We start from the raw sequence: 11,392 nt of genomic DNA, 5'->3' as shown, positions 1-11,392 counted from the left end.
GTGAAAGCACTCAAATGGTGGTGATAAGCAAATGTGGTGAAGAAAGCTGATGGAGCCCGGCAATCAAAAGATATAGCATGTAGAGTCTTAAAGACTTGGAGGTAAACAAGTGGCCATCTAGCTCAGAAGCAACAAAGTCCACATGGATGAAGAATCACACAGCCTGTGTGATCATGAGATGCTGAAGGGATCAGTTATAAGGCATCAAAGAACCAAAAAATATATCATTGTGTGCTCACCTCCCTGATAAGATTGCAAAAGACAAATGTGTATATAAGAAAATGTGGTGAAGAAAGCTGATGGTTCCCGGCTATCAGAAGATATAATGTCTGGGGTCTTAAAGACTTGAAGGTAAAAAAGCGGTCATCTAGCTCAGAAGCAACAAAGCCCATGTGGAAGAAGCACACCAACTTGTGTGATCACGAGTTGTCTAAGGGATCAGTTATCAGGCATCAAAGAACAAAAAATCATGTCGTTGTGCATGAGGGGGAGTGCGGAGTGGGGACCCAAAGCTCATCTGTAGGCAACTGGACATCCCCTTATGGAAAGGTTGCAGGGAGGAGATGAGTCAGTCAGGGTGTAGTGTAGCAACGATGAAACATACAACTTTCCTCTAGTTCCGAAATGCTCCTCCCCCCTCATGATCCTAATCCTACCTTACAAATTTGGCTAGACCAGAGGATGTATACTGGTACAGATAGGAACTGGAAACACAGGGAATCCAGGACAGATGATCCCTTCAGGACCAGTGGTGATACCTGGAGGGTGGGGTAGAAAGGGGGAACCGATTACAGGGATCTACATATAACCTCCTTCCTGGGGGGGCAGACAACAGTGAAGGGAGAAGTCGAACAGTGTAAGATATGTCAAAATAATAATGTATAAATTATCAAGGGTTCATGAGGGAGGGGAGGAAGTGGGAGGGTGGGGGGAAAATGCGGAGCTGATTCCAGGGGCTTACATGGAGAGCAAATGTTTTGAGAATGATGAGGGCAATGACTGTACAAATGTGTTTAATACAATTGAAGTGTGTATGGATTGTGATAAGAGTTGTATGAGCCCCAATGAAATGACTAAAAAAATATACAACTCACTAGGTCTGGGGAACAGATTGCATCTTCTTCCAGAAACGTCCAAGGACAAAGCCAGACTTGAAAGAATCTAACAGCGTGAGTGGAGTGTTAGTTTCACAAGGCGGAGCGCTGGAAAAAGCAGCTCTATGAAACGGTGACTGAAGCTCAAGAATATGAGGACGAGAACAGGAGGGTGGAAGTATTTATGCGGCAGACTGGATTCCCTGACCGATTAAGGGCATAGCCTCAGAGCCTTTCTGATGCTGCAAAGAAAAAATATGAATCGATTAGAGTTTATTGAGTGAGAAATTGTTCATGAACATTAAGTACCCAAAATGAAAATGGTGAAGGAGCTTGAGTTTGCAGTTACAATACCATTTGCGTGACCGTCTTGGCCTTTGCTGTGAAGAGTTGCTGCTGTTGCTAGGTGCTGTTGCTCCCAGTGATGCTATGTATGGCAGAAAGAAGCCCTGCCTGGTCCTCACTATTGTGATGCCCGAGCCCATTGTTGCTGTCACTGTTAATATACCTCTCCTAGGGTCTTCTTTTGTCCTCTGACATGCTGCTTTATCAAATATGATAAAGTCCTTCTCCAGGGACTGAGCTCTTTCGATGGCATGTCGAAAGTATAAGGGGCAGTGGTGGTGGTGGAAAATTTTAATTGCCTTTTAATTTAATTTTTCCATGAAATTTTTGAAGTCCCCTCATAGGTAAGATGAATTCTCATCATCCTAACCTGTAAGGAGAATTCTGGCCAAACACCTTCAAACCCAGATTTTTTCATTCTTCTGACAATTCAAGACGTCAGTTCGTCTCTATTACTCCTTACTTATTGTCCAGCTTTCCCATGGTATGAGGTGATTCCCAATAGCATCACTTGGGCCAGGTGTACCTCAGTCCTTAAAGTGACATCTTTGATCTTTAATGCTTTAAACAGTAATAGCCACATCTTTTTAAAAAGCCATTGCTGAGTAGCTCCCCATTATATTCTGTCTGCATCTCTTTCAAGACAGACTTTGTTTTTTTGACAATCGATAGACTATGACAGATACTGGCTCACTTGCTTTGGACATGTCATTAGAAAGTATCAGTTGCCGAGGAGGACATCCTGTTTGGTGAAGTAGAAGGTTGACATAATAACCACAGTAGTGGATTGCGACATGCTACAGTTCTGAGGATTGGGCAGGACTAGGCAATGTGTCGTATATAAATGAACTTGCTGGCAGCTAACATCATGATCAGTAGAGATCAGTGACGATGTCAAGGTTGTCTAAAGAAACAAATTCAGTGGCAATCATCTATGTATAAGAAGGAGCTTTATATCAATAAGTAATTATATATCAAGAAGTCATCCCACTCAAATCCCAAAGTCTGATGCTAGTCCATAAGTCCCTCTTCAGACTCATGAGCCATATGCCAGTGACACAGAATGGTGAAATGGGAAGCAGATGGTCATAGGTCAGCGAGTACAGGGCTAGGTGCCTTCAACGGTCAGTGGAAGCGTGGCAGGGTGCTGATAGCTTTTATAAGGGGCCATCTCTGGAGGCAAGCACAGAGGCCCAGTGAAGTTCCATTAAGGAGGAAGGTGAAGTGGGGGGGAGGGGGGAAGAGAGATATCCCAGAATCCCTCACTCTCATACAGTAGCGCCTCCCACCCAAGGAGGTATCATCAAACTACATCTTGATTGACAGGTTTGACTCCACCCCTAGCCAGGAGGATCTAATTGACATAAAATCCTCCAACTACCACATTCCATTTCCGTAAAACTATTTCCTTGAGGCAGGGACTCTGGAAAATTAAAAATTTGTGCCAGTGAGTACTTAAAGAATCTTCATGATGAACCTATGTGGCACCTGAATTACCTCCCATTTAACAGAGGAGGAAATTGAGGCATAGAGAAGGCAAGCGAATCATAGAAATCAGAGTCAGAATTTGATCTCAGACAAGGTAGCCCTTGAGTCTGTTCTGTCAACCACTTCACTTTGAACCTCTTTTTTTGAGGCTGATGAAGCTGGATGAACCTAACATCAGAAAGGGACACAAGATACGGACACTCTCGTCCCTGCTCATTTGGCTGTGCAATCCTCTAAGGAAGCAGTGCTCCACCGGCTTCATTATTGTTGGTGCTGGAGGCATCTGTAGACTCCAGTCATTCACCTCAATTCAGACCGAAGATAGACTGGTAATGAGGGTGTGCATCTACGGTGCTTAACTATCCCTTATGTTCAAGTAAGGAAGCGCGGGACATTTCTCCAGAGGGCTCCACATGCATGTCCTTCTGTTTCTGGTTGTACTTGGAAAAACTTGTTGAAGATGATGGTGATAGGAAGAGCGACTCCAAGATGCCACAGATGATGCGAATGCTGGCAATATGCTTCCCAGCCAAGGTGACCAGGTGGGTGCCCCCGTAGCCCACAGTGGTTGTCATGCTGATGGTGGACCACCACCAGCAAATGGGAATGCTGGTGAGGCCCGAGGTGGGCTCATCTTTCTCCACAGAGTAGATGAGTACAGAGAAGATGGCCATGCCCACTGACAGAAAGAAGAGAGTAGCCCAACTTCATGGTAACTGTGCCTCAGGGTGGCCCTCAGAGACCGGAGCCCCCGTGAATGTCGGGCAAGCTTGAGAATTCAGAAAATCCTCATCAGCCTCAGGATCTGGACCACTTGGTCCATGTTATCAATGCCCTCGTTCTCGTCTTCCTGGGTGTCGACAGCCAATATCAGTGGTTCTCAACCCTCTAATACATTTCCTCATGTTGTAGTGACCTCTAAACCATGAAATTATTTTCGTTGCTACATCATAACTGTAATTTTGCTACTGTTATGAATTGGGCGACCCCTGTGAAAGGGTCGTTTGACTCCCCCAAGGTGCAGTGCCCCACAGGCTGCCCAATGTGGCATGGAAGGGAAGAAGGGGGACAAAGTCAATTATGTTCAGAGAGGTTTTCCAGATGGCCAGCTCCCCAGTAACTCAAGTGATGCATGCGCTCTCCACACCATCCAGCGCAGGGTCACCCACTGCTCCGTCCTCATTCTGGACCTCAGACATGCTGTGGACACACATGGCCACGAGGGAAGCCAGCACCACACTCAAGGACAAGATGGCAATAAACTTGGCAGACAGACAATATGCGGGATTTCCCCATCTAATCCTGTTGTTCTCCCGGGGCTACCCAAATCGCAGCTTGTCTAATTTCTCCAGCTCTTTTTCAAAGAGAGACAGCTCTTCAGTTCAGAGGAGGTCTCCGTGCTCACATCGTTGCTTCTCTGGTCCCGTGGTGGGCCTCCTTGTGCTCCTGATAGCAATGACTTCAGCAGGGGTCAAGGAAATAGAACAGCTCGATCTCCTGGCAGACGGAGAACGCGCACAGCTCCTCCATGACACGCAGCACAGTAGACATTCAACACATCTCAGAACAAAGAGGGATTCCTATCGAAACCACATTCTTTATCAGCCATGCTGTAACCACCACACAACTCCAGAATGGCAGGCCAGCAACTTCCTGAGTCTGGGGTGAGGACACTGCAGGAGATCAGCTGATTGCTTAACGCCCTCCACATTCCAGTTGATAAGCTGCTCCTCTTGTCCAGGGCGATGGAAAAGCCTCGTGGAGGGTACAAGCGGTGGGGGAGCGACTTGGAAGGAAAATGAAGACGATCACTCTGCCCATTTGTGGTGGCCGAGGTCATACACGCTGACCTCTTCCTGCCCGCCTGGGGTTTCCATCCTCATCCAAGAAGCATCACCCATCTTCCCTCCTGAGAATTTATCTATCTATTTATTAATCATTTTATTGGGGGCTTGTACAATGCTACTCACAATCCATCCATCCATCCATTGTCTCCAGCACATTTGCACATTTGATTCCATCATCATTCTCAAAACATTTGCTTTCTACTTGAGCCCTTGGTATCAGCTCCTCATTTTACCCCCCCCCCCTTTCCCCTTCCACTCACCCATGAACCCTCGATAAGTTATAAATTATTATTTTGTCATATCTTACACTGCCTGACGTCTCTCTTTACCCAATTTTCTGTTGTCCATCCACCAGGGAGGAGGTTATATGTAGATCCTTGTAATTGGTTCCCCCCTTTCATCCTAGCTGCCATCCACCCTCCCGGTATGGCCACTTTCACTATTGGTCCTGAAGGGTTTATCTGTCCTGGATTCCCTGTGTGTCTAGTCCTAGCTGTACCAGTGCACATAGAGATTAAATGCCCCCAACGAGGAGAAGAATCTGTTCTCTGGTTGTCCAGACCAAAACTATTGGAGGGAACTCACTTTCACTTGGTAGGAGTCTGGGCATGTCTGCCTACCTGGGCTTGACTCCGCTGCTGGACTGCGCTGCGTGGTTGGCCCAGAATGGGTCTCCACTTTGAACTTTTTATCGGCAGGAGATTCAACCTCAACTTACTGCCATCAAGCTGATTCTGATTTATAGCAACTCTCTAGGACAGGGTAGAACTGCCCCTGTGGTCTTCTGATACTGTAAATCTTTACGGGACTAGAAAAGCCTCTTTTTCCTCCTCCTTTGAAGAGACTGGTGGTTCTGAAGCCTCCCTGAACTTTATTGTTGTTAGGTGCTGCTGAATTGGTTCCCGTTCATAGGGACACATCACACATCAGAAGAAAATACCATCTGGTTCTGCACGATCTTCACAATCATCCTTAGGCTTCAATCCATTTTCCTCAAGGGCTCTCAGATTTTTTCGAAGCCATCTGTTTTCTCCAGCATGATGTCCTTCTCTTAGGGACTGGTCTACCTGATAACATGTCCAAAGTATCTGAGATGAAATCTTACCATCCTTGCCTTTCAGGGGCATTCTGGCTGCACTTCTGCCAAGACAGATTTGTTTGTTCTTCTGGTCATCCACGGGACTTTTGATATTCTTTACTAGCGCCATAATTTAAATTCATCGACTCTTCCTTGGTCTTCCTCAATCAGTGTCCAACGTTTACACTCCCAGGTGGTGTATTGGTTATGGATTGGGCTGTTAACTGTCATGTATACAGTTCATAATTATTAGCAGCTTTTTGTAAGAAAGATGAGGTTTTCTGCTCCCAAAAAGATTTACAGTCTCAGAAACCCAGAGGAAGCTCTTCTACTCTGACCTATAGGGTCTCTGTGAATTATAATAGACATGATGGCAGTGAGTTTGGAGTTATTTTCCTGAATAGAATACACAAAAATTGCATGCTTATTGTAAATTCAGAAAATAAGCCTTCCCTGCCTACTCCAAGATTATATACAGCTGTCAGTTCTAGAGGAATGGACATGCAGGGCATGGGAGTCATTCTGATAGGCCCAGTGATTTGCTCTCAGTTGCTAACCTATTGTTGTTAGGTGCCACCGAGTTAATTCCAGCCCACAGCGACCCTATGCACAACACAACAAACGCTGCATGGTTCTTCACCATCCTCACAATTGTTTCTCTGTTTGAGCCCATTATTGTGTCAGTCCATCTCATTGAAGGCCTTCCTCTTTCTCACTGGCCTCTAGTTCACCAAGGATGGTGTCCTTCTCCAGTTGACTGGTCTCTCCTGACAACACGTCCAAAGTATGTGAGAGGAAGTTTCACCATCCTTGTCTCTAAGGAGCTCTCTGGCTGTTGCCTCTCCCAACACATATCAGTTTGTCCTTTTCACAGACCATGGTCCTTTCAATGTCTTCTTCAGCGTCACAATTCAAATGCAACTGCTCTTCATTGGTCTTCCTTACTCAGTGTCCAACTTTCACATGCACACGGGACCATGGCACACACCGTGACCTGGGTCAGGAGCACCTTAGTCCTCAAAGTAACATCCTTGCCTTTTGATTCTCTAAAGGGGTCTTGGGCAGCAGACTTACCCAGTGCAACACTTTTTTTTTTTTTAATTTCTTGACTGCTGCTTCCAAGAGCATTGATTGTGGAACCAAGCCAGACAAACTCCTTGGCAACGTCAATCTTTTCTCTGTGTCTGTAGGTTGTCGTTTCAAACACACTCATCTTCTCCATAGAAGAAAGGTCTGAAAAAATAAAATAAAGCAGAAAGGTCTGTTGAGCTACTTTTGTGAAGATCGCACCCAAGATGTACGCCATGGAGCCGTTCCCCTTATTCAGATGGGGTCGCGTGGAGCCCGTATCCACTGCACAATAAAGAGAATAGTGCAGCGGTCCAGCTGCACTGTGACTTCTCATCAGAGATCTGCAACACGTTTGATAGGCCTGCTTTTCCATGAAGGAGTCCTGTGTTGGGATAACCACAGGTGGGCAGTTGGAAACCCACCGGCTGCCCTGCAGGAAAAAGATGAGGTTATCTATGACCACAAGGATAAACTCTACACAAGGTTTAATTGGATCAACTCAATGATTTTTTCCCACATAGGAGCCATGGTGGCACCATGGTTTAGTGCTTGGCTGCTGACATAGAGGTTGACAGTTAGAACCCAATGCCTGCTCCTGGGGAGGAAGACGTGGCTGCCTGCGTCTCTCAAGATGATACCTTGGGCAGCAGTGGGTTTGATTTGTTGCTATTGTTGTGGTTAGTTTGTGATTATATTACTTGGATGTGCCGAGGCACACCAAAAGCGTCAGAAAATAGAGACCTCTGATTTCATTATCAGAGTGAAAACGATTTCCCATGTTCTGCTTCTGGGATGACTGATGCCCTGCTGGCCATCAGGCAGGAGGGAAATTTTGTTTACAAGCCACCAGTTCCCGGGGCTCTGGAAAAAAAAGCCTCTGCGAGTGTTTTGGTGGAAGAGAGTTAATCAGTACCATCCCTAACTGACTTATTTTCCACATAAACCAAAGGTTAGAGGTGGATTGCAGGGGTAACACACAGGATAGCTTTATTTGAAGGGGCAGCCAGCTTTACCCTGCGGCACTAGGTCCACATTTCAATTTGTTTGCATGGCATTGGTCTGACGGTCATTCTTGTCTTAGCATATTTATTTCTCTCTTGGTAGACTTGTGTAGTGAAACCATTTAGAGAAACATTTAAGGGTTTAATAATTAAAGCTGATAAACAAAGTCCCCCAGGGCCCCGCATTTTAAACCAGCCTAGTGCCCAGTCTGGTGCTATCCTCACAATATTAGGTACGCTTGAATCCATTGTCCCAGCCTCTGTGTGAATCCATGTCATCGAATTTCTTCAAGGGCATCAGAAATATCGTTCTCCCCCAGCAATGTAAGCAGTGATTCTACATCTAGACTTAGGCCAGATGGAATATACAGGAATCAGATAGACTACATCTGTGGAATGAGATGATGGAGAAACTCAATATCATCAGTTAAAATAAGGCCAGAAGAGGAGAAAACAATGGGACCAACCGTTCTGGGGGGACGTGGGAGAGGGGGAGGTGGGGGAAAGGTAGTGGTGTTAACAAACCCAGGGAAAAGGGAACAACAAGTGATCCAAATCGGTGGTGAGGAGGGTGTGGGAGGCCTGGTAGGGCATGACCAAGGGTAATGTAACCAAGAGGAATTACTGAAACCCAAATGAAGACTGAGCATGATAGTGGGACAAGAGGAAAGTAAAAGGAAATAGAAGAAAGAGCTAGAAGGTAAAGGGCCTTTATAGAGATATAAATACAGGCATATACATATGTAAATATATTTGAATATGAGGATGTGGAAATAGATCTATATGCATATATGTACAGATTTAGTATTAAGGTAGCAGATGGACACTGGGCCTCCACTCAAGTACTCCCTCAATGCAAGAATACTTTGTTCTATTAAACTGGCATTCTATGATGCTCACCTTCCCAACACGATCGCTGAAGATAAAGCAGGTGCATGAGCAAATGCAGTGAAGAAAACTGATGGAGCTTGACTATTAAAAGATATAGTGTGTGGGGTCTTAAAAGCTTGAAGGTAAACAAGTGGCCATCTAGTTCAGAAGCAACAAAGCCCATATGGAGGAAGCACACTAGCCTGTGAGATCACGAGGTATCAAAGGGATAAGGCATCAGGCATCATCAGAACAAAAAGTCATATCATTGTGAATGAGGGGGAATGCGGAGTGGAGGCCACAAACCCATCTGTAGGCAATTGGATATCGCCTTACAGAAGGGAAGTAGGGAGGAGACGAGCCAGTCAGGGTTCAGGGTAGCAACGATGAAACATACAACTTTCCTCTAGTTCCTAAGTGCTCCCCCCGCCACCACTACCATGATCCCAATTCTACCTTACAATTCTGGCTAGGCCAGCGGATGTATACTGGTGCAGAGAAGAACTGGAAACAGGGAATCCAGGGTGGATGATCCCTTCAGGACCAGTGACGAGAGTGGCGATATCAGGAAGGTGGAGGGAGAGTGGGTTGGAAAGGGGGAACTGATTACAAGGATCTACATATAACCTCTTCCCTGGGGGATGGACGACAGAAAAGTGGATGAAGGGAGACATCAGACAGTGCAAGATATGACAAAATAATAATTTATAAATTATCAATGGTTCATGAAGGAGGTGGGAATGAGGAGGGAGGGGAAAATGAGGAGCTGATGCCAGGGGCTTAAGTGGAGAGCAAATATTTTGAGAATGATGAGGGCAATGAATGTACAAATGTGCTTTGCACAAGTGATGTATGTATGGATTGTGATAAGACTTGTATGAGCCCCCAATGAAATGATTAAAAAAATAAGGCCAGAAGGCAGTTGCTCTTATGCAAGTTCAAGTTGAAGAAATTTAAAACAAGCCCATGATATCCAAAATATAACCTAGATTATAACCAGCCAAAGTTTAGAGACCATCCCAAGAGTAAGTTAGTCTCACTGAGCAGTGATGGTGAAAGACCAGAAGAATGGTAGCATGGCATCCAGCATACCATGTGTGGAGAAAGCAGGAGGTCAATTAGAAAGACAGGAAAGAGAAAACCATAATGGAGGTCAGAAGAGACCCTCACATTTGTCTGAACACAGAGAAGCTAAAGTGAGTGGAAGATGTGATGTTGTGAAAGAGCTTAACAGGATTTCAAAGGGTGGCTGGAGAAGTCCACGTGAAATATTGGAATGCAAACACCTGGAGTTAAAGGGCAGACAGTGATTTGCAATGTTGATTAATCTAAAAACAGATAAATCCTTCTGAAATCATGTCTTCATCACTATCTCCCTCTTCACTGTATCTCTTTCTTTTGGATTTCTCCCATCCTATTTTATACTCCCTTCAATTGCATCCTCATCTTCTCTTTCTCTTTTACTTGTTGATGAGGAAAGCACCTCCTTAAAGGTATGAACAGTAATGCCGGCACTTTATAAACAGAGAAAATGAAGCTCAGAGACGAGGAGTGAGGAAGGACTTTGAAGCAGAGTTGGAATGAGTTCTTGTGATTCACAGCCAAATAATCTTTTTAAGTGTTTGCTCAAAGTATTTTTAAAAAACCACTTTATTAAATACATGAAATTGCAAAACATTTAAAATATTTTTTTTGCTATAAAATATCAGATGGTCTTTCATATTTAAAATTACAGAAGAAAACAATAAAAATCATCTACTACCCTTTACCTAGAGAGAATAATTGTTCTAACTTTCAGTATCTTTTCTTCTAGTCTTTCCCCTGTACAGGTGAGCAGAAGCCATCTGTATTTTAAACAGATAGGATTCTATTGCACAGGAAGATTTGTACACTTATACTTTTTTTGATCGAATTGTCTGTCACTCAATTTTGTTTTGAAAGGGTAGGGATTGGGGCTGTAGCATTCTAATCTCTGATTGTGCTATAATTTATTGAACTACTTGGGGGAACTTATTTCATAGAGTTTAATGCTCCCAATTTTTAATTTAAAAATAGCTGAATGAAAGGGGGGGGGGAAGAGGGAACCGATCACAATGATTGCTGCATAGGTACCCCTCTCCCCAGGGGGACAAACAACATAAATGTGGGTGAAGGAAGACAGCAGTCAGTGTAAGATATGAAAATAATTTATAATATATAATTGATCAAGGGTTCACGATGGGAGAGGGAGTAAGGGAGGAAAAAAGAAGAGCTGATACCTAGGGATCTAATAGAAAGTAAATGTTTAAGAAAATGATGATGGCAATCTATGTACAAATGTGCTTGATATAACTGGTGTATGGATTGTTATAAGAGCTGTAAGAGTCCCCAATAAAATGATCTTTTTTTAAAAAAGAAAGAAAATGAAAATTTTAGTACAATAGCTGGTAGAGCCTCCATTAGCTGCAAACACAACATAAGCACACTGCTGTTAGCTGATTCCTTACACAACAGAGCAGCACGTTGCTGGCTCCTGGGCCATCACCCCAGTCAGTGGGGTGTTTGATCTCTGTGACACACAGGATGATTTTGGAAGTTGATTGATCATCAGACTTTTAT

General features: G+C 44.3%; 1 pseudogene; it reads right to left on the bottom strand.

Annotated features, from left to right (window-relative positions):
• Nucleotides 1–3,237: 3,237 nt before the first annotated feature.
• The window catches only part of LOC142442514 (delayed-rectifier potassium channel regulatory subunit KCNS3-like), a 118,195-nt pseudogene continuing 110,040 nt past the window's right edge, over nucleotides 3,238–11,392 (bottom strand).

This window comes from Tenrec ecaudatus, chromosome 3 (assembly GCF_050624435.1).
Source record: "Tenrec ecaudatus isolate mTenEca1 chromosome 3, mTenEca1.hap1, whole genome shotgun sequence".
NCBI classification, from domain to species: domain Eukaryota; kingdom Metazoa; phylum Chordata; class Mammalia; order Afrosoricida; family Tenrecidae; genus Tenrec; species Tenrec ecaudatus.
Note: the sequence above shows the minus strand (reverse complement) of the source record. Positions and strands in the feature narration are given on the sequence as shown.